The sequence below is a fragment of the Lithobates pipiens genome, unplaced genomic scaffold (assembly GCF_037356315.1).
Source record: "Lithobates pipiens isolate NorthernLeopardFrog02 unplaced genomic scaffold, aLitPip1_a1.2 Scaffold_23, whole genome shotgun sequence".
Lineage (NCBI taxonomy): Eukaryota > Metazoa > Chordata > Amphibia > Anura > Ranidae > Lithobates > Lithobates pipiens.
Genome location: NW_027507785.1, coordinates 178,530,086 through 178,549,156, shown reverse-complemented (window position 1 = coordinate 178,549,156; position 19,071 = coordinate 178,530,086). Strand labels below are relative to the sequence as shown.

At 45.2% G+C, this 19,071-nt stretch overlaps 1 protein-coding gene across 1 annotated transcript in view; it reads right to left on the bottom strand.

The window, feature by feature from the left end:
• LOC143928059 (beta-1,3-galactosyltransferase 2-like) overlaps window positions 1-19,071 on the bottom strand; it is a 236,659-nt gene that overhangs the window by 176,586 nt on the left and 41,002 nt on the right. The window lies entirely within an intron of this gene.

Genomic DNA, 19,071 nt, shown 5'->3' with positions numbered 1-19,071 from the left:
TCACACACTAGTCGCCTCAGGTCGGACAACATTTAAAAATCAATGTAAGTGAATGAGAGCTGTCTTAATGCAAGCTACTGAAGTCGCTCCGACTTCAGAAGAGGTTCCTGTACTACTTCAATCCTTGAAGACTTGTAGGCGACTGGTACCCATTGATTTCAATAGAGGTCGCCTCCAAGTCGGATCTCCGTCTATACGGAGGCGACTCTGACAGAATTATTAGCTCTGAAGGGGGAACTCCACTCCAAATTTATGAAAAAAAAATTGACGTGGGTTCCCCCTCCGAGAGCATACCAGCCCCTTAGGTATGGTATGGATTCTAAGGGGAACCCCCCTATGCCGAAAAAACAGCGTGGGGGTCCCCCCAGATCCATACCAGACCATTATCCGAGCACGCTACCCGGCCGGCCAGGAAAGGGGGTGGGGACGAGCGAGCGCCCCCCCCCCCCCGAGCCGTAGCAGGCTGCGTGCCCTCAACATGGGGGGTGCCTTGGGGAAGGGGGGACCGTGCGGCCCCCCCACCCCAAAGCACCTTGTCCCCATGTTGATGAGGACAAGGGCCTCTTCCCGACAACCCTGGCCGTTGGTTGTCGGGGTCTGCGGGCGGGGGGCTCATCGGAATCTGGGAGCCCCCTTTAAAAAGGGGGGCCCCCGGATACCGGCCCCCCACCCTATGTGAATGAGTATGGGGTACAATGTACCCTTACCCATTCACCTGTGAAAAAAAGTTTAAAAAAAACACAACACAGGGTTAAAATAGTTTATTGCACAGCTCCGGGGGTCTTCCGTCTTCGGGGGTCTTCTCGCCGGACTCCTCCGCTATCTTCTGCTAGCTCTTTTACTAGCGGAGGAGCCCGGCTTTCTTCTTCGCCGCCGCCCTCTTCTTCCGATTTCGGGGGTCTTGTCCCCCTCTTCGGTTCTTCTTGCCGGGCCACCGCTTCTTCTTCCAGCTCTTTTACTAGCAGTGGTCCAGTCTTCTGTAGCCGCCGCCTTCCGTTCTTCTTCTTCTTCATCTTCTGGAGATGTTGACTCAACGCTCTCTCCGGCTTCAATGCCAGGAACGCAGTGAGCGGTGGGGACAAGGTGCTTTGGGGTGGGGGGGCCGCACGGTCCCCCCCTTCCCCAAGGCACCCCCCATGTTGAGGGCACGTGGGCTGGTACGGCTCAGGAGGGGGGGCGCTCGCTCGTCCCCACCCCCTTTCCTGGCCGGCCGGGTAGCGTGCTCGGATAAGGGTCTGGTATGGATCTGGGGGGGACCCCCACGCCGTTTTTTCGGCGTAGGGGGTTCCCCTTAGAATCCATACCAGACCTAAGGGCCTGGTATGCTCTCGGAGGAGGAACCCACGCTAAATTTTTTTCATAAATTTGGCGTAGAGTTCCCCCTTCAGAGCTCATTCTCTGATTGGCCACGGCAAAAGTTGCCTGGCCTGGGGCGACTTAAAGTCGTCTCCAAGTTGCCTCACAAAGTCGTCCTGGAAGTCGTGTCGCCCCTGTGTGAACTGGCTCTAAGGCAAATATGGATGAATCCAATGAAATCATATACACAGGTAAGAGTCAAATTAAATATAATTTTTTTTATTTATATTTAGGACACTAAAACTGTTGTAAACACATACTGTTAACAAAAAACAAGTTGAATCTTCAAATCTTTTAAATATAAATCAAACATTTCAAATTCATTCATTGTCAAATTATAATCTGTCCTGCCATAAAACTGCATCCCTGCCCACAAAATAATCCATGTAGTTAATTTGATTTTGCTGTGCATTGGCACTGGGTAAGAAAGTATAACAAAGTGCATTCGGAAACTATTCACAGCACTTCACTTTTCCCACATTTTGTGATGTTACAGGCTTATTCTAAAATGGATTAAATGCATTATTTTCCTCCAAATTCTACAAACAATATCCCATAATGACAATGTGAAAGAAGTTTGTTTGAAATCTTTACAAATTGATTAAAATAAAAAAAAAAAAAAAAAATCACATGTACTATAAATAAGTATTCACAGCCTTTGCTCAATACTTTGTTGATGCACCTCTGACACCAATTACAGCCTCAAGTCTTTTTGAGTATGATGCTACAAGCTTGGCACAACTATTTCTGGGCAGTTTCTCCCATTCTTCTTTGCAGGACCTCTCAGACTCCATCAGGTTGGATGAGGAGCGTTGGTGCACAGCCATTTTCAGATCTCTCCAGAGATGTTCAATCGGGTTCAAGTCTGCGCTCTGGTTGGACCACTCAAGGACATTCATGGAGTTATCCTGTATCTCCGGAGTATTTCTAACATATTTATGAAGAGTGGCATCTTCACTCAGGAGATGCCAATGTTTTTGAGGTGTTCTCTAGGTGTCCTGTGGGAGCATTGGTCTGCCCCACTCCTGGAGTAGTGAACCCAAACATTCCTTATCCGTTACTCTATACATCCAGGTAGTGTACTCAGTATTATTCACTGTGGCTCTTTTGCTTCTGTGTGTTCATACGTTTTTCGCAATTTATGATGTATCTATCTACTTTGTTTCCCAGACGGTGATCGATTCACCGGCTGATATTGAACATATAGATATCCCCTGGGATTGCACATATATGACCTTATGACCCCCCCTCCAGTTCGGTTTGCCCCAGAACCTTCGACGGACAGCAAATTTGTACGAACTTTAGAACCCCATTAAAGTCTATGGGACTCGAACGTTCAAAATCAAAAGTGGTAATTTTAATGGCTAATATGCAAGATATTGTCCTAAAAAGGGTTTGGGGACCCAGCTCCTGCCCCAGGGGACAGGATCAAGGCCAAAATTATTTTTAAAAACTGTCGTTTTTTCGGGACCACTGATTTTAATGACGATTAAAGTGAAAAAAAAAAGTGAAATATTCCTTTAAATATCATGCCTGGGGGTGTCTATAGTATGTCTGTGAAGTGGCACGTGTTTCCCGTGTTTAGAACAGTCCCTGCACAAAATGACATTTAACGGAAAAAAGTCATTTAAAACTGCTTGCGGTTTTAATGTAATGTCTGGTTCCGGCAATACTGATGAAAATCATTGAGAAAAATTACATGGGTAGCCCCCCTGCCCATTACCAGCCCCTTTGGGTCTTGTACGTATATTAAGGGGAACCCCGTACCCAAATTAAAAAAAGGAAAGGCGTGGGGTGGTGCAGACAAAACAGGGACTGTGTAGGTTTGTTGTGTTAAGTAGAATCTGTTTGTAATTTTAAACTGGTACATTTTTAAAGTGTAGCTCCAGTCAAAAAATCTATTTTTAAGCTTTTTGGAAAACATAGGGAAGGGTTATCACCCTGTATAATTTTTTTTTCCCGTCCGTCTTTTTTCATCTCCCTTCCTGTTGTCTCCTTCCGTTGGCAAGTAGGAGACATTTGTAAGTTGTATGTTTGAAAGTAGGGGCCTGCCCTATATGCTCTGCAGAAATGTGGGCCTAAGGTGTTGGTGTTGCCACAACACTGTAAGCCCTCAAATTGACTCTTGGTGGGCGCTGGAGCACCCTGCTGTGTACCATTATATCAAGATTTTTAATTACATGCCATTGTTGAACAGTGGTAGAAAAATTGGGCCTTTGGTGGTTGTGGTGGTGGTGCTGGTGCCACAACACTGTAAGTCCTCACAGTTACTCTCGGTGGGCGCAGGAACAGGCCCTGCTGTGAAATATTATATCAAGAATTGTAATTACATGTCCCTGTTAAACAGGGGCTGAAAAATTGGGCCTTAGGCACTGGTGCTGGTGCCACGACACTGCAATCTCTCCCAGATACTCTAGTTGGAGTGCAGGAATGAGCCCTGCTGCAAAGCATTGCATCAAAAATTGTAATTACATGCCCCTGTTAAACAGGGGCTGAAAACTTGGGCCTAAGGCACTGGTGCAGGTGCCACGACACTGCAAACTCTCCCAGATACTCTAGTTGGAGTGCAGGAATGAGCCCTGCTGCAAAACATTGCATCAAAAATTGTAATTACATGCCCCTATCAAACAGGGGCTGAAAATTGGGCCATAGGCACTGGTGCCACGACACTGCAAACTCTCCCAGATACTCTAGTTGGAGTGCAGGAATGAGCCCTGCTGCAAACCATTGTATCAAAAATTTAAATTACATGCCCCTGTTAAACAGGGGCTGAAAAATTGGGCCTTGGGCAATGGTGCTGGTGCCACGACACTGCAACCTCTTCCAGATACTCTATTTGGAGTGCAGGAATGAGCCCTACTGCAAAGCATTGCATCAAAAATTGTAATTACATACCCCTGTTAAACAGGGGCTGAAAAATTGGGCCTTAACCACTGATGGCGTCACCCAGAACCAAAAATGTTCTTCCACGCTATCAGCAGGATCATTGAGGAGGAAGTGGATAGTCAGCCAACATAACAGGACAGTCACTCGGCATCAGCATAGGCAGTCATGAAGGGATGTGACATTTCAAAAACTATTATTCTGTAAAGTCAGCTTCAGGTGCTTGGTAGCTGGTGGTGATTAAAGACTGATTCATCTTTATGAAGGTCAGTTCATCAACCGAGTCAGTGGACAGGTCACCCTGTGATTGGTTACAAAGCCTCCAGCAGCACTGAAGGTGCGTTCTGAAAGAACGCTGGATGAAGGACAGGCCAGTAGCTCAATTGCATACTGTGCAAGCTCTGGCCAGTGATCCATCCTCAAGACCCAGTAAGCCAGAGGATTTTCGGTGGGAAAGGTGTCCAAGTCTGACCTTGCCCCTAGGTATTCCTGCACCATGTAAATCAGACGCTGGCGATGGTTGCTGGAACCAATCATACCTTGGGGCTGCGGATTAAAAAATTGTCTGAACGCATCAGTCCGACGACCACCTTCTCCACCACTCCTTTTGTGACTCACCGAAGCCTCAGCAACACGTTGTCCAGGACCAGGAGTTTGTAACCTCCCAGTCTCTGGGAACACGTTGCACAGACCTTTCTGCAAGGCCTCCCGGAGATGTCTCATCCGCTGCTCCCTCTGCGACGGCAAGATAAGGTCCGCAACCTTACCACTGTACCGTGGATCAAGGAGAGTGGCCAGCCAGTAATGGTCCCTCTCCTTGATCCGAAGAATACGAGGATCCTTCCGTAGGCTTTGCAGGATCAGGGAGGCCATGCATCGTAGGTTAGCTGAGGCATTCGGTCCAGAGTCCTCTGGGTCACTAAGGACAACATGATCCGCAGCGACCTCCTTCCAGCCACGTACAAGTCCAAGGGTTTCTTGGGACTGTAAATCATCCCTACAAGACTGCTGCTGCTGAGTGACAGGCTCCACCTCCATGCTGACACAATCCTCCTCCTCCTCCTCTTCCTGTGTGATGGGTGGGACAGCAGGAACACTGTATGGATAAAGGGGGCCTTGAGAGGCAAGGAGGTCCTCCTCTTCCTGCCTCTGTTCTGCATCAAGTGCCCTGTCCATTATTCCACGGAGCATATGCGCCAACAGATACAGTGTCACTGATGCATGCACTGTCACTGCTCGCCATCCTTGTGGCCTCCTCAAATGGTGACAGGACAGTGCATGCATCCATGATCATGCCCCACTGGCGCGGTGAAAATAAAAGTGAGCTCCCCTGACCCTGTCCTGGTGCCGTAGTTGCACAGGTACTCATTGATGGCCCTTTGCTGCGTGTGCAGCCGCTGCAGCATGGCCAACATTTAGTTCCACTGGTGGGCATGTCACATATAAGGCAGTTCTTGGGCAGGTTCAACTCCTTTTGGAGATCAGCCAGACAAGCACTGGCATTACATGATCGGCAGAAATGCACACAGACTTTCCTGGCCTGCCTCAGAACATCCTGTAAGCTCAGGTACCTGCCCAAGAACCGCTGCACCACCAGGTTGAGGCCATGAGCTAAACAGGGCACATGGGTCAGTTGTCCCTGTCGGAGGGCGGAGAGGAGGTTGGTGCCATTGTCGCAAACCACCATTCCCAGCTTAAGCTGGCGTGGTGTCAACCACCTCTCCATCTGCCACTGAAGAGCTGACAAAATATCTGCCCCAGTGTGGCTCCTGTCCCCCAAACAAATCAGCGCAAGCCCGGCATGGCATCTTTTTGCCTGCGTACTTGCGTAGCCCCTTGAATGCCTACGGAGCACCACTGGTTCCGAGGACAAAGCACTGGAAGAGGCCATGGAGGAAGAAGAAAAGGAGGGGGTGGAGGAGAGAGGTGTGTCACAACCAGTAGTAGCATTTTGGAGGTGTGGTGGCTGAACAACCTCCAACACTACTGCAGCTTGTCCTGGAGAGTGACCCAATGGGTCGTGAAAGATAGGTAACGTCCTTGTCCATGCCTGCTGGACCATGAGTCAGCGGTAATATGCACCTTTCCGCTGACCGCCCTGTCCAGCGAGGCATGGACATTGCCTTCCACATGCCGGTAGAGAGCCGGAATCAGTGTTTGCGGACCTGCCACTGAGGAACCGCACATTGCACAAACTCCCGGAAGGGGGGAGTCTACCAACTAAAAAGGCAGCAGCTGAAGTGCTAGAAATTTAGCCAAGCTAGTATTCAACCGCTGGGCATGTGGATGGCTGGGAGTGAACTTCTTTCAATGGTCCAGTAGCTGGGGCAGGGAAATTTTCCTGCTACAATTGGAGTGTACTGCTATCAGAGTGCCCACAAGAACTTGACTGTGACACACCTAATTCTACACCTTCATTCCTCTCAGTGCAGGTTTCAGAGAGGACTGAAGGTCTAGTGGGGTTGGAGATCCCAGCTGATGAGGAGCAAGGAGATGAGGAGCAAGGAGAGGTCCACTTTGTTCTTTGGTGTGGGTCTTTAAGGTCTTTAAGGTACGCAATGAGCTGCATGGCAGGTCAACATATGTCTGGTCAAGCATGTGGTGCCCAAGTGGCTGCTGTTTTGGCCATGCGACATACGCTTGAGACATATGTTGCAAATAGCAGGGGTGCTATCTGATGCACTCGTCTCAAAAAAGGCCCACACCAAAGAAATTTTGGAATAATGAGCAGAGGCAGCGCCCTGCACAGGCGCAGCTCTGCAGTGTGATTCAGTCAGTGTGCTGCCCCTAAGCTGGCCCCTGGAGGGCATTCTGCCTCCTTGGAGATGTGCCTCCTCCTTCTTCTCCTTACATAAGAAAAAAGTTCAATCGCATAAATACTAGCTGGCCGGCAAACTCGGGGCCCCATTGAAAATGTCACGTCTGACGAAACGCATCTGGGAGGGCACGCTGTGACATCACCACGCTGAACGAGAGGAGGACGGGCTCCCGAGTTTGCCAGCCGGCTTGTATTTTTGCGATTGAACTTTTTTCTTATGTAAGTGCATTTTCGTTTACAATTAAAGGATTACCAATGATTTTACACTATGGGAGGCTTCTCTCTCTTTCTCTGAGCATATTCATTGTGTGTGAATGGGAGTGTGGAGCACCGTAAGATCTACAGTATACAAAGTGTCGCTCCTGGATTGCAAGACATCTGGTATAGGCGAGAGGTTGCGATTGGCTCTTACCATAACGCTCCTTATGCTTTACCATCTGGTAAGCGCATTCTTTTGTCGGTGGCTGGGCACATTAGTGATAGGTGTGTGGAATCACTGTGGTGTGTCCTTTTTGAAGCTGAGCGATTTGCTTTCAACACAAAGATTATCCTGTTATGGACTTTTATTAATTTAATAAGGCAGAGACATCATGATGAATGTAGTGCTGTTTTATTATAAGCTATTTTTATGTATCGGCGCAGCTCTTTTCTTCTACTCAGCCATTAACGTCTAAACGGCTGGCAACAAAAGTGAGTAAACCCCTAAGTGAAAATTTTAAAATAGGGCCAAAAGTGTCAATGTTTTGTGTGGCCACCATTATTTTCCAGCACTGCCTTAATCCTCTTGGGCATAGATTTCATCAGAGCTTCACATGTTGCCACTGGAGTCCTTTCCCACTCCTCCATGCCGACATCACGGAGCTGGAGGATGTTAGAGACCTTGCGCTCTTCCACCTTCCATTTGAGGATGCCCCACAGATGCTCAATAGGGATGGGCTTTATGTTTGAGTCGAACATGAGTTCGACTCGAACATTGGCTATTTGCCAGTTCGCCGAACAGCGAACAATTTTGGGTGCTTGCGGCAAATTCGAAAGCAGTGGCACCCTTTAAAAGTCTATGGGAGAAATCAAAAGTGCTAATTTTAAAGGCTTATATGCATGGTATTGTCATAAAAAGTGCTTGGGGACCTGGGTCCTGCCCCAGGGGACATGTATCAATGCAAAAAAAAGTTTTAGAAATGGCAGTTTTTTCAGGAGCAGTGATTTTAATAATGCTTAAAGTGAAACAATAAAAGTGTAATATTCCTTTAAATTTTGTACCTGGGGGGGTGTCTATAGTATGCCTGTAAAGGGGTGCATGTTTCCCCTGTTTAGAACAGTCTGACAGCAAAATTACATTTCTAAGGGAAAAAAAGTAATTTAAAACTACTCATGGCTGTAATGAATTGTCGGTCCGCAATGCACATAAAAGTTCATTGATAAAAATGGCATGGAATTTCCCCACAGAGGAACCCCGAATCAAAATAAAAAAATAAATTGTGGGGGTCCCCTTAAATTCCATACCAGGCCCTTCAGGTCTGGTATGGATATTAAGGGGAACCCCATTCCAAAATAAAAAAAAATGGTGTGGGGGTACCCCTCAAAATCCATACCAGACCCTTTAGGTCTGGTATGGATTTTAAAGGGCACCCCGTGCCAAAATTTTAAAACAATGGCGTGGGGTCCCCCAAAAGTCCACACCAGACCCTTATCCGAGCACACAACCTGGCAGGCCGCAGGAAAAGAGGGGGGACGAGAGAGTGCCCCCCTCCTGAACCGTACCAGGCCACATGCCCTCAACATTGGGAGGGTGCTTTGGGTAGCCCCACCAAAAAACCTTGTCCCCATGTTGATGGGAAAAAGGGCCTCATCCCCACAACCCTTGCCCGGTGGTTGTGGGGGTCTGCAGACGAGGGGCTTATCGGAATCTGGAAGCCCCCTTTAACAAGGGGACTCCCAGATCCCGCCCCCGTGTGAATTAGTAATGGGGTACATTTGTACCCCTACCATTTCACAAAAAATTGTCAAAAGAGTTAAAAAACACAAGAGATGGTTTTTGTCGAGTCCTTTATTAATTTCTTCTTCTTTACGCTTCTTCTTCCATCTTCTTTCTTCTGGTCTTCCTTCAGTGTTCTTCTTCTTCCTCCGCTCTTCTCGTCCCGCATCTTGCTCCAGCTTCTTCTTTGCTCCGTCTGCATGATCCGCCTCAGTTGGAGTCTTCCGTCGTGTGACGCTTCAGTTCTTTTGACACTTCTTATATAACGGAGAGCGGGGCCACCCAGTGACCCCGCCTCCCTCTGACACACGGGGACTTCCCTATGGCTTTTCCCGTGTTGTCAGAGGGACACCCGTTTACGTAAAAACGAAATTTGCCACTCTGGACGCATACTTAGTGCCCACTGTGAAGTATTTAATTTGACTTTTTGTTGTGCCAGAGAAAAATATTTTCCATGGCCAAGTTTGGAGATTTCACAATAAACTCAGTGTGGGCTTGTTTCAGATCAGAAAAATGATTTAAAGACAATTTCACTGCTTCTAATCCATCCGCTTGTTTTATATTATAGTATATGTATACACAGTATATATACAGTGTATGTATACAATGACTCAACGTCAAATGTTGTCAACTAAAAAAACAGTCCTTTTTGACCCTCACATTCTGTAGTTTGTTAAATTGTTATTAAACCCAGGACCCTGCATTCACAAAATCTGGTCTCCCACAGTACACAGAACATGGAAATGCGATTATTTTAGTAAATATACATGCTAAATACCTTTTCTCATCAGCAGTAAGAGCAGTCTTGTGACTTCTATCAGTGTCCAGCCAAGCACTGGTTAAAGCTTGTAGGAGGAGTTTTCTGACTGTCCTATGAGACTGCAGGACCCCTGACCCTCTGTTTGGACAGTGCTGATTGGCCCTGTGCTGATCACATGCACCCTTTCACTAAAAAAAGCCTCTCTAGCAAAACACACCAAACTGAGCATATGCAACTTGACACCAGTAGACTCTTTGTTGACAGTAAATTATTAGGGGACAATGGAAGGAGAGGAGGGTCAGAGAAGCCAGGATCAAACAGCCTAATTACACAGAGGATTAACCTATTAGGTTCCACGGTGAGTAGAACAAGCATGCTTTACTGCATATGCATACTGATTTTACTGCTGTGGGTTTAGTAACACTTGAAATCTTATGCCGCGTACACACGGTCGAACTGTTTGACGTACTTAGTCCGTTGAAACACATTTCAGCGGACAATCCGCTCGTGTGTGGGCTTCAGCGAACTTTTTCAGTGTGCAGTCCGGAGTACTAAGAATTTCGGATTTTCCAAAAATCTGTCCGTCGTACTTTGGTTTCAGCGGACAATACGGTCGTCAGTATGCTAGTTCGACGGACTAAGAATGGCGCATGCCCAGAAAGGATTTACATGGCGGAAGGGTGCTTTGCTGTGTCTTGGACTTCCTATTTCTAGTCCCGTCGTACATGCTGTACACGTCATCGCGCAAGCTTTTGACGGACTGTTTGTGCATCCGTGTGTGGTCAAGTCCGTTCAGTGGAAAGTACGACAGATTGTCCGTCGGATTGTATGACGGACTAAGTACGTCAAACAGTTCGACCGTGTGTACGCGGCATTACTTTACTATCTTCGAGGTATTCTTTTCCATGATAAACTAAAGGTGGCAAGAAAAAATCTATATATTCTCCTCACCTTGAGAAATAGAATCAACTCTGCTGATAATTGGTCTTCCCGGAGGTCTGCTTATTTTTTGTGAATCTTAAGGAGTTGATAAATAACAGGAAACTTTGAGGCTTCCAAAATGAAATACTTCCCTTGTTTTATCATTTTATCAAAGATCCCCTTTTAGGCCCCTTTTTTAATTCATTTTTTGAGGTTATTTTTATTTGTTTTAGCAGGGTTCCCCCTAAGTTTGATATACGTCAACCTCTAATATCCTATTTAGTTATTCCTTAAAATTACAATCCCCCCTTAACCGCCGGAAGTATCACAATATTGCTATTTTTCTCTAGCCTTTTTTTTTTTCTTTTTTCAAAAACTATTTTTGCCATTTTGGCATGGTCACCCTAAAATCATTGATAGCCCTCTCAACCATACTTGTGAATGATTCCACATATTCATGGCCAGATGGTTAAGGATTATTTCTTCTAAGATCAGTATAGGTAAGATCCTACTTTTTACAACATTCATCACCTTTCATTTTCTATTAAAAATAAAAAATACATTATATTCAACCTCCGAATATATACATTTTTAAATCAATATATGTTTCAAATTTATTAAAATGTGGTGCTTATTTAAGACCTTTATCCAAAATCATAAATTCATCTTTTGTCAAGTTAATCCCACTTAGATTAAAAATGTCTTCAACTATTGCTCTCATTTGTGTGCATTTGAGGCCAATAAGGTATCTTTCCAACTCCAGTAACTCCAGTAACCCCCCCCATTGGTTGAATATCCCTATCTGCAGTTATCATTAAACTACCGATCGTTTCTTCCACCCTTATAATTCTGATATTCAAAATTCCTTTGGTTTTCCCCTGTACCCATCCATATGAAATGTGTTGCAGTGTGTCGGTTGGTGAAGTCACATCCAGCATATTGGTGGAACGCACGCCAACTCACGAGTCAAAGATGTGCTTTTTGTGCCAGACTGCACCACCAAATGTGAGTTTTTATTGTGCTTTCTTTTAACTAAAGAAATGCAGTACGGTTTTATGTAATGAGTCGTCTCCCCCCCCCCCCCCCCCCCCTTTATGGGTGCCTATTAACATGGAACAGTTGCTGGTGGAATTCATTGATGGTTACCTGGGCTAAGGAGCAAGATTGATAAACACTCTGAGGTTTATGCTGTTGAGTGCATTCCAGTCTTTATGTTCTGGTGAGTTTAGGCTGCCCTAAGGGGTTTGCACAAGAATTGCACAAAGCTGTGTGTGTAATAAACACTGAATATTTTCATTTTTTGGTGGGGTACAGTGGAATCACTTTATGGACACTATTAATAAGGACATTTATGTTTTCCTACACTATGATTCATGTGTGGATGTAACAATTAATGATTTGAATTTTGAATTTGAATTTTGGAGCACATATTTTATTTATGTGACAACATTTTTTTATTTATGTAAACATTTTTCTCTTTATGGTCACATTTATTGGAGTATTCATGTTTCACACCCAAAACTCTCTCCAGATTTTTGGATTTTTCACATATTTTTGCATAAGAAGGCGGCTGCCACAGAGCATCCAAACATGTGATAGTAGTAACATACAGCTCAGCCCGGCCGATTTCATCAACAAAAGGACTTCTTCTGGGTCAGGCTGAGACAAAACCAGCAATTAGCAAAATGGCAATCTGTAAACATTTCAATAAATTGCCCACTCCTTAAAGAAGCCTCATGCTATCCTAAAGGGGAACTTCAACTATAATTTGTAGTCCCAACCCGAAGAACAGTGTACATGATATAGGTTCTCAATTGAATGCAATGAGCCTTACTCAAATATACAACAATAAATTAAAAACTACAAGGTAAAAAACTAAAAACTTAAACTACAGATACCCTCCAATGTAATATATACATTAAAATGGGCATGCCCCAAAAAACATACCCCTTTTAAGACGAACTCCACACATACCAAGCAATATATAAGAAAATGCAGGATTACAGTATGCTAGGAACTGCTGGATTTTGGAATAAAGGTTTAGAAATCTAAAAACAACTTTACACTTTATTGGGTAATATATTAGGGGGGGAGGGGTCCAAAATATTAGGTGCTATCCAATGTTTAACAGCAGGAGCGCCTTTGAAGGATTATTCAGCAGAAGAGGTCTAAAAACGTTGTAATTCTCTACTACCATGAATCAGTCACCACTTATGTAAGACCCTCAATACTTAGGGTAGGGGGACCACCAGCTGGTAAGTTTTCAGGTGTCCTTAAAAGAGTGTGCTCTAATGCAGTTTGCTTTGATATGTTTCAGCTCCGCACGCTCGCACTCTTGGAGTTAAAGAACAAGAGAGGACAGGTGTTCTGCAAAGGAGCACAGCTCCAGACGTCGCAAAAGAGCACGTCGCGCCTCCTCTTCTCCAAAGCAATACAGGCGTACCAGCAAGAAATCAGGCTGGGATTGTGGCGCAGTCCCCCATAAAATAAATTGGTGTGCAAAGACTGTCTACAGGAGTCTGCAGTAGACAGGGAGCCGGACACTGCGCAAATCTGATCATTACTGAAGAAGGTAGTATGAGATTCCTTGTCTGAGTTTACCTCAGCCCAGTCACCTGCCCAAAGGGTCCCATTGGAGGATCAGCCGGGGACTTCAGCAAGCAGCATGACCATGCTCAGTGTAAAAAAAAAAATGGTGCTCCCACTCAGGAGAAAAGCTCCAAGGAAGACGTCTCTGCTCCTCTTCCCCAGAGCCAGCGCCCCAGCAACAGTCCTGCAGGGCCCGTGGCGCAGTATCTATACCCAGGAGGCTGGTGAGTAGACACTGCTTGGAGAAGTATGCAGCTAACAGGTAATGCCAAATGTTTTTATTGATGAGAGTGGCACAAGATTCTGTTTTGAACTCACCTTAATTACCTGAAGTAACTGTTACACTTGTATTGGAAACTGTTGGAGACTGTTGCCATAGGAGACAGCACTCTTATCCGTGCAGATGTGGCATCTTGCTGGATGCTTTTGCCTGCATGACTGTCCTGTAGAAGTCTGGGAGTTTAACGGGTTAGCATTATACAGACACATGTGGGTGCCCCAAGGAGAGTGGTAATGTAGCACTCAGAGCGCGCTAGTGGGTGTGGCCAAATGGCCCTTGGTGACATCATCAAAACAGCCGCCTATGGTGGCAACAGATTTGTGTATGACTATCTCGGTTACTTGGGGAACCACGGCCCGGTCTGGGTAATATGTCTGGGTCTCAGGTGGACTGAAACCCTGACATTTGATTTAATACCCGAACTGTCCGGCTGAATTCTGGGCAGGGGGCACACCCTAGGTATCTGGCACCCATGAATCTACTTTGCAGAGGCTGCCTGCTTGCTAAGTGGGTGGCGAATCTGTCTAGCAGCACTGGGTTTGCTGGTTCAATTCCCTAACATGCTAATGTTTGTGTTGAAGTTTATATCTTCTCCCTGTTTGGGTTTCTCACCACAATCCAAAGACATGCTCTGCACCTACTATGCCTTACAACCCACTCTATGTGGAGGGAGGCCAACAACTCAAGGATCTGGAGGTTCTCATTGGACTGAAGGAGTCCTGGGTCCTTGCTACATATATTATAGATGCTACTCAAAATAGGGAGGCTGACCAGGAAGCCCCCCCCCCCCCCAGTTGCTTGTATAACCACTGGAGGAGCACCCTAGCACTTTTGTGGCTAGGGAGGTCATATGGTTGAGACCCTGGTCTGCATATTGCTTCCTCGAAACAAAAGTGGGGAAGAATGATGGGCGTTCGAGAAAAATGCCTGTATAAACAGGCTGGCGAAACTGTGTACCCTGAACAAGCTAATGGTCGACCTGCTTCTACATACTGTAGCATCTGCAAGTGCCGGCAGACCAACAATATCCAGCCCATGTACTGGGTGAGTCTAAGGGGAATGGTTTAATAATTATCAGCCAGCTGATGTACCTGCAGGACTCTGAGGAGAGTGGCAGGGTCTGCTTCCCTTTAGACATGCTTTCCTATTGGGCGTATCTTGCAAACAATTATATTTTTGTAGCAGTGGATGCCAAAAATCTAACTTCTATTTTAGTGCAGACTTCTAGGAAAATTAGTGAGCCAGTCACACACGTGCATGCCCACACTTACGGTAAGACCTAGAAGGCACGCTTCAAGGGTTTCTGGACAGCATGCTGTACAGAGCCTTGGATAAAGGTATCGAACACTCATGGTCACTTCGGGACATTCCTCACTGCTCCTCCTCAAGACCATTTTTCTCCCATGGAGCTGCCATGTCCACCACAACAGCAGGGGGCTGCTACAATGCTTACAGACACCTCAGACTCAAGAGGGATTGCAGGTTTTCTATCCAATGCTGTTTGGAATAGTAAAAAGCAAAAACTGTGCTATTACTTAAACCCACCCAGTGAGCAACAGCTCAAATCGCTATACAACGACACACAACAATAAACAAATATAAGGAGCTGTGCTAAAAAAATTATTGTGATCAAAAAAATTGATACTGATCTAATCAGAATGAGAGGTGCACACAATATCGAATGAAAAACGTGAATGACAAGAAACACCTATATCCAATATAAAATAAAAAAACACACAATCAAAGCCAAATTCCAGATATCATTATGAAATAAATATCATATATGTGTTCAAAAATTAATAAATAAATAAATTAGTGAATACATTAATGAAATTACAATAAATAGAAATTAATACATAGAAATTACTAATTTGATAATAACACTTGATATAAACAAAATAAAGAATTATCAGTCCATATATAATGTCCCATCAAGAACCGAAGGAATTAATGCAAATGGATCAACAGGAACTCAGTGTGGAATCAAACAGAACACCCTTTGGAAAAGTGTTATGAAGTGTAGAGGATGCCACCACCAATAATAACTCTGGCCACTTACCAAAACCATAGATCCCTATTATATGGGACCTAAAAGCACATGGATTAATCATCAGGATTGACACTCAGGATGGCAGACAGGAAATCTCTCGCCCGCAGCAGCGGGATGTCAAACAGCGATAAACAGTTCTGATCTCCAAGTTATAAGAGATCATGAACAGTATGAGATTGCAGGGCTTCCTTACACCTCTCGGATTCAGCTGTACATCAGCATTGTATGGAAGTGGATCACATGTTCAACCACAGGCACTGCCGTTTCCTGTGGTTGAACATGTGATCTGCTGTTTGACATCCCGCTGCTGGGGGTGAGAGATTTCCTGTCTGCAATCCTGAGTGTCAATCAGGTTTGGAGTACGCAGGGGAGGTTGGTTAGTGCCCAGTTGCAGATCGGAAGAGGTCAAACCCTTTTGGGCCCTCTTTGAGAACTTTAAGACGGAGTCCATTAAAGGGTACAACCACATGGCTGGAGGCTGTTGCTGGATCGTCAGGATGCCTATCCTATCCTCACACTTTAGAGGGAAAGTAAAGCCAACCTTTCTCCATCCCATTGGTTGGTGTACCCGGGGGTGCTCTGCTATTTCCTCTGTTTTATTTCCATCAGAGGAAGTGGTGACAGTGAGGAACAGATTTCTGAGGATGAATACTTCCGCTTGTTTGATAGCTTCTCAGTGCCTCAGTCATCTGGGCACAATGTCATCATGCATATAGATGATTCTTGGGGTGCAGGGGCACCTGCTCAAATTTCAACTAGAATTCTTAGTGCAAGGGAGGAAACAGGATAGAACACAGTTAATAAATGTTACTCAGTATGAGTAGCGGTCTACGGTGATGGAAAGACCTTGAGGAAGTCTTGGTCCGTCAGGACCTTTGGACTGGAGAAGGGCTACGAATCATGTCTGCAAGACAGCTGGGAAGATGTACTGCGAAGGACTTTCGGTCAAGGCAAGCAGAGATTCCCAGCCAAGGAGGGCAATCTTGAATGCGCTGGGGTTCAAACAGCCCTTTTAGAACTTTGGCCTTACTACACATAGTCAAGGAGGACCAATCTCCTTGCAGTTTAGCAGCAGGGCAGCAGTCACCTATATTCAGCTCCAGTATGAAACTCACAGCAATATGCTATTGAGAGAGGTGAAGCCCATAACACCTGGGGCGGAAGATCATCAGCACAATTTCAGAAACAGTTTACCTCCCACGGGTTGCTTTGAACAAGTACAAGCTTCCAGGGCACAACGAGTGCTCTGGAAGCTTGTACCTGTCTTGTTTGAGCTGGTCCACAGGTGGGGCCTATCACAGACAGACCTCCTTGTTTCCCACAGTAATCACAAACTTTGGTCTGATTTTGTCTGTACCCCAAGGCGCAAGGGGCAGATGCTCTGGTCTCCCCCTGGGACTGCAATTTAACCTATATATTTTCCCCAACATTTCCCGTAAATGAGATTCCCCTTGAGGCTGTCAAGGGAGAACATAGTTGTCATAGCCAGTCCTCCATATTGACCAGGAGGCCCTCGGTTTTCCCTGGCCATTCATTTCAGGATAGAGAAGACATTTCCCCTCTATAACATACGCAGACTGGGGCTGCAAGCTGGGACACTAAAGGGGGAGCATGGGCAACTCCAGTTGCTCCAGTTTCACTCCATAGTGATCTCTAATTTTGTTGTGTGTGAGAAGACATTCTACTTACAACATCTAGGTCTAATTCGGGAACAAGTTTGCTTTTTCTTGGTAGGGCAAGACATTGATCCTACTGCCCTTCCAGTGTCAGCTGTTCTATTCTTCCTCCAGGCCTTAACCTATCCTCACATAGCTCAGGAGTGTGGGCTATATTGGCAATAACACATTTGAAAAGGACCAAGAATCCTTCAGTTTGCACAACTTTTGCGGGCAGTCGTGAGGAGGCGGTCACCAAGGAAGAAAGACCTATTGCAGTTACTGGATCTCATATCAGTTTAACCATTTGTTCCAACAGAGCAATGTTCGATTCAGGCCATCACTTACAAGGGAGTATCAATTGCAAGAACTTTAAGCAGAAGGTTATCAGAGATTCAAGCTATTGGAGCTTCAAAGTAAAAAAGAAAAAAATGATATATAATATATTCCTTTCTTTCCAGAAAGAGTAGAGTTGGATCTTGTAGCTCATTCTTCATCAAACATAGCAACAGTTTGCTGTTTAACAGACAGCTGGGCATTGACTAACTTTCCAGAACTTCACACAGGAAAGTCACATGTACTGTTCATTTTCAGAACTTTAAAGGAGTATCTCTCCACAATTGTCCCTTTCAGGTCATCTAAATAAACCTTTTGTCCTTCCAGTTGGGAATCAAGGGAAAGAGGTTACTGCCTGGATCCTAGCAGGCTTGGTTCTGTATAGGACTAGAGGTCGTGAGCCTCTTTCAGCGGCAGCAGAGCACTCTACCAGAGAGGTTAAAGCCTCATAGGCAACACATTGAAGAGAATCTATGGTGCCCATCTGTACAGGGGTATCACTGTCGCTCCAACATTCCTACTCAAACTTGATGGAATAGACCCAGGGGCATTGTCATCAAAGGACTTTGTAGGAAGGACTATTCAGTCCTCTGTCTCATTAGAAGATTGGTTTGACAAATAGATCCCACCCTATCAGCTAGTTATTTATCACTGGTATGCTGCCATGTTGGCATCAGGAAAATGGAAAACTGTGTCAAATATTACCGTCATTTTCCTTTCCTGACGCCAAGCCATGGCAGCATATGAGCACACCCATGTGTGTTCCGGTATGTGGCTTGTTACAAAGAATGGGGTGGCGGCTAACCATGCCTTCATTTATACTATTCACTGGTCCTGAGGGAGTGGTCAAGACGCAGAGCTCTATCACTAGTATGTTGCCATGCTTTGGCATCAGGAAATAAAAAATTATGGTAAGTATTTGATACAATTTTCAATTTTTCTCCTCTTCTTAATAGCCCTGGGCTTGCATAAGTCATTTTGGATGCTGAAAGGTCTTTCCGTGATACTGACGGACTGGTGGAGATCTGGCGGCAGTCTCATTTGTGTTATATGATATGCCTGACATTGTCATGCGTTTGTGAGTATATTGTGAATATATTACTTGATTTTACACATTTAATAAAGTGGTATAATAGTAATGTAGGCTGGTGTGCTCTCTTTTTGTTGTTTTGTAATAGTAAAGATATATTTACCTGGAGGTAGTCATTATTGTGCAGTACACATAGCTTTGGTTCCTACTAGTTCCTTATGTGCTTTACTGCTTCTTTGTACAATGCAAGTCTATGAGCCTACTCATCCAAAACAGCGTGATTCTTTTTTGGTTTGAAGCCTTATATCAACATGTATTCAGTTTAGTCAAAACATATATCAAAATGAGGGATATTACTATACAGTCAATAGGGTGTCTCCTTTGTGCTGCTGGCTATTAGATTATCTTCCTCCTCTGA